Genomic DNA, 4,940 nt, shown 5'->3' with positions numbered 1-4,940 from the left:
CGGTAAATAAAATCCAAATACTAACAGAGTTGTATCAATGAATGTTGGTAATAACCACGAGGGGGGGGGGGTTACGTGCATGAAGAAGGAGCCCAATCCCTCTCTTCCTTCCTATGATACAAGGGTCTCGATCACGATCATCGATTTATCTCTATCCCTACTACGAATGGGTATGGGTCGATAACACCCAAAGAGAATCGGGAGATAAATCTGCGTTCCCGGAACGGGAACGTCTTCTATTCCGTTTAAAATATGTTCCGACCTCGTTTATTCGGAATAGCAGGATTTGAACCTGCGACCTCCATCACCCCAAGATGGCACGCTACCGAGCTACGCCATATCCCGTTATTCCTATACAAGTATAGCGCCGTATACCTAATCAACTATAGACAGGGAAGGTCCCTTGTTGTGCGTGTGTACTCTCCCCCAGGAAGATTGACGATTCACCCGAAGATGTGATATCATTAATTACGATAAGTATAACGAGTAGCGAGCCGCTATGGTGAAATTGGTAGACACGCTGCTCTTAGGAAGCAGTGCTAGAGCATCTCGGTTCGAATCCGAGTAGCGGCATTTAATTTCAACCTGCAGGCGAGGGCTGTGTCTGATACAACCACTGGGAAAAGCAGTAGGAATAGGGAATTCTCCCCGTTTCGACGTTTAAGGGGTAAACCCGAAATCTCCTGGGAATAATGGGTGGGTGGTACATACTCTCCAAAATCTCACTAATTCACTGGATTCTCCTCATTACGATTCACACCGATATAGAGCACATATTCGCTCACATTTCTTTTCTTACGCTTCTTTCCGTCACTCTGTTTCACCGGATGGGGCTGGCTCGCAAGCTCAAGAGACTCATTAGTTTGAGCGTTGGAGGTATGACAATTGCTTTCATCTGTATAACGGGATTTACGACGATTCGTCGGATTCAACCCAAACATCTACCACCGAGCAATCTACATGAATCATCTATGTTTCTTTCACGGAGCTTCTCCCCAATGCATGTAATTATGAGAATTAGGAGTCGGAACGAATGGTCAGGTGCAGTCACGGCACCAGGTGCCATGTCGACCCATGGATTCGCAACTCTGGGTCTTCCTGAGGAAATGCAACAATCCACACCGCTAGTACCTGCTCTGCAACCTCATCGGTTAATGACGCATGTAAGTATGATGCCACTAAGCCATGTGACTTCGTTATGTGGATCTCCATCAGCAACATCTCCACCGATTGCCACCTATGACGCAGAACAATTTTCTATCCCCGGTCCAAATCAAGAATTTCCTACCTGGACCCCCTCTCCGGGAGTGGATATACACTGCTACGAGCAGGCAGGAAGTAATCCGAGAAACAGTTTTCATCGACTATCCTTGAATTCACGTAGGTGCCGATTGATCCACCAATTGGACCGATGGAGTTATCGAATCATCAGCTTAGGGTTTCCTCTACTGACTGTTGGTATTCTCTCTGGAGCAGTGTGGGCTAATGAAGCGTGGGGATCCTACTGGAGCCGGGACCCTAAGGAAACCTGGGCATTAGTGACTCGGCTGATATATGCTATTCATCTCCATACCAGAATAACTAGTGGTTGGCAGGGGGAAGGGCCTGCTATTGTAGCATCTACAGGATTCTTCATTGCTTGGATTTGTTTCTCAGGGGTTAATCCACCAGGAATCGGTTTACATAATCACGGGTGGCTTACTTAATAATTAGGTAGAAGACCGCTAATTCGATCGGGGGGAGAGATAACAAAAAATGTTACCTCGTCAGATGCTTGAAGTGTTACATGTAATCAATTCGTGATTTGAATCAGAGTCTGCATGAGGAATCGCGCTGTGGATTCCTCACCCAGACATTCATGCAATTACGTCGCCAGCGGCATGGATTCCCACTGCCTTCCCTTATAGGAATTAATACCAGAACCGCTTCCAAGAGTAATCCTCATTGAATAGATATGTTCGACTACCGATCCAAACGATACTGCGTTTTATTGCCCCTCTACTATCCCATAAAAGAGTACGGAACCAGGATAGATAGTATTTTGTGATTCCGTAGAGATGCAACCATGTCTGGATACAGACCGATACCGAGGATTGGTAAAGAGAGACAAATCGATATGAATATTTCCCGCGGTCCGGAATCAACTGAATATGGATCCGAATAGTTGGATATTCTGTATCCGTAGAATATTCGACGTAACATAGATAACAAATAAATGGGAGTTAATACTGTACCAATCGCTTCGACTACTACAACCGATAACTTAGATATAGATGAATAATGCTGATTAGTCACTATTCCTGGAAATACCATCAATTCCGATACAAACCCACTCATCCCGGGTAATGCAAGGGATGCCATTGAGAAGATACTAAACATAGTAAATATCCTGGGCATTGGGGTAGCCATCCCCCCTAATTGATCGAGATAAAGGGTACGTGTCCTATCGTAACAAGTCCCTGCAAGGTAAAATAGAGCGGCACCTATTAACCCATGGGAAATCATTTGTAACACAGCTCCATTAAGACCCGTATCTGTCACGGATCCAATTCCAATTGTTACAAAACCCATATGGGAAATTGATGAATACGCTATTCTCCTCTTAAGGTTACGCTGACCCGGCGGAATCAGGGATGCATAAACAATTTGGACTGATCCGAATAGCACCAACCACGAAGCAGGTATGGAATGAGCATGAGGTAATAATTCCATATTAATTCGAATCAATCCATACCCTCCCATTTTTAGTAATACCCCAGCCAGCAACATACATGTGCTGTAATGTGCTTCCCCATGAGTGTCTGGCAACCAAGTATGAAAAGGGAATATTGGCAGTTTCACGGCATACGCCACGAAGAATCCTAGATAAGAAAGCACTTCTAGTGATATAGGATGTGATCTGCTTGCCAAATCTCGGATATTGAAGGAGGGTTCCTGGGTCCCGTAGAAACCCATAGTTAGGGCTCCTATTAGGAGAAAGATAGAACCACCAGCTGTGTATAGAATAGACTTCGTGGCTGAGTATAGACGTCTCTTCCCACCCCACATACATAAAAGTAGGTAGATTGGGATTAATTCCAACTCCCACATAGGAGAGGAAAGCGAAATGTCTCGAGAAGCAAACAGTCCTATTTGGCCGCTATACATGGCCAACATCAAGAAATAGAATAGACGTGTATTCCGCGTAACTAGCCAAGCTGCTGAGGTTGCCGAAGTAGTGACAAATCCTGTCAGTAGAATGAGACCCATGGAGAGTCCATCAATACCTGAACTCCGATGGGAATTGATTGAATTTATCCAACTAGAATCCTCCACCAATTGAATGCATTGATCATCGATATGGAAGTGACAATGAAAGATATAAATGATTAGTAGAAATTCCGATATACAAATGCCTGGGGTATACCACCGAACGATCTTATTCCCATTGGAGGGAAGCATTGGAAATAGCGAACCCGCCAGAATCGGAAAAAGAACAATTGTGGTTAACCAGGGTACGTTACTCATCGTGGATGGAAAAATATTTTAGCGGGGGGGAGGGGGGGGGGAATCTTAATACCCCAACTCATACTCAATAGAATTGAGTATGAATCTTTGAGTATGAGTTGGAAAGAAAACGATTCGATTCTTGAATCTCTTTCTTGACCGATGAATCAATAAGCTAGACCCATACTACGAGTCGTCTCAGCTCCCGGATAGACGCGTACACTCGAGGAATCTGTTGGACAAGCGGATTCACGTCTCTTACAACCTACACAGTCTTCTGTTCTAGGAGCAGAAGCAATTTGATTGGCTTTACACCCATCCCGGGGGATCGTTTCCAATGCATCTGTCAGACAGGCTCTTACGCATTAGGTGCAACCAATACATGTGTCATAGATCTTTACTGAATGTGCCGTCGAATTTGTTCACTCCTATTGGATTGACGTGTCAAAGATATTCTCCTGTTGGGGTTGTTGAGGTGTACCTACCCTCCCCCCTGCCCCCTACCCCTTATTTTCCATTCAATCAAATCTAAGATTTGTATTGATTTGGTTTTTCCGCATCTACCTACATAGACACTCCGTGGGTGGAACTCTCCCATCATCCTCGTGAAATGAATGGGTTCTGCAATATGGGGAGGGACGGTACAAGACAATTTTAAGGAACGGGATAGGTAGGGATTCAGATAGGTATGACATAATTTTTCGGAATGAAATGCAATTGTTAGGGGGAAAACGACAGCATTACCAGCTGGATGTGATACACCTGCATTGAATAGCGATTCGCCCAAATAAATAGCGTCATCGACGAATCAATTACCATTTTAACAAATCAAATTGATCGATACGAGTCGATCTTCTATTACGCTGGATGACCGAAGCAATGGATAACCCAATAGCAGCTTCGGCAGCTGCAACGGCTATTACGGATATTGAAAAGATTTCCCCCTTCATTTGTTCATTGTCAAAGAAATTGGAGAATGCTACGAGATTTATATTAATGGCATTCAGAATCAGCTCAAGACACATCAGTGCCCTAATCATGTTTCGACTCGTGATTGATCCGGAAAAGCCAACGCGATAGGGATAAGCACCTAGAATCAGTCCATGTTCGAGCATGATGTATTAACCCCCCGGAAACTTAATTGGTTAACCTACGAGATGAGTTTACGAGAAGTTGTAATTAATTAGAAAGATGGGGAGTCATCTCCAGACGACGAAGCAGGTTCTTCGTCGGGTCTGGTTATTCCTTCACCACGAGCCATTGTAATCGCCCCTACTGAAGCCACTAGGAGGAGGATAGAAAGGAGTTCGAATGGAACCAGAAATTGTGTTAACAATTGGTATCCAATTCGCTGGATGTTGTTTTTTGAGACTCCCCCCACAACATCCCTCGATGGGTCGATTGGATTTATATCAGACCATTTCGTATCTCGAATTGTAGTGGTTGATAAGATA

At 44.3% G+C, this 4,940-nt stretch overlaps 1 non-coding gene across 1 annotated transcript; it reads right to left on the bottom strand.

The window, feature by feature from the left end:
- Positions 1 to 271: 271 nt before the first annotated feature.
- TRNAP-GGG (transfer RNA proline (anticodon GGG)) lies at positions 272 to 345 on the bottom strand. Its single transcript has one exon. It is a non-coding gene; the product is annotated as a tRNA-Pro (tRNA).
- Between the last annotated feature and the right edge of the window lie 4,595 nt (positions 346 to 4,940).

The sequence above is a fragment of the Dipteris shenzhenensis genome, unplaced genomic scaffold, assembly GCF_047967505.1.
Source record: "Dipteris shenzhenensis isolate YYH24624 ecotype China unplaced genomic scaffold, Dip_SZ_1.0 scaf0420, whole genome shotgun sequence".
In the NCBI taxonomy this organism is placed as follows: Eukaryota; Viridiplantae; Streptophyta; class Polypodiopsida; order Gleicheniales; family Dipteridaceae; genus Dipteris; species Dipteris shenzhenensis.
Note: the sequence above shows the minus strand (reverse complement) of the source record. Positions and strands in the feature narration are given on the sequence as shown.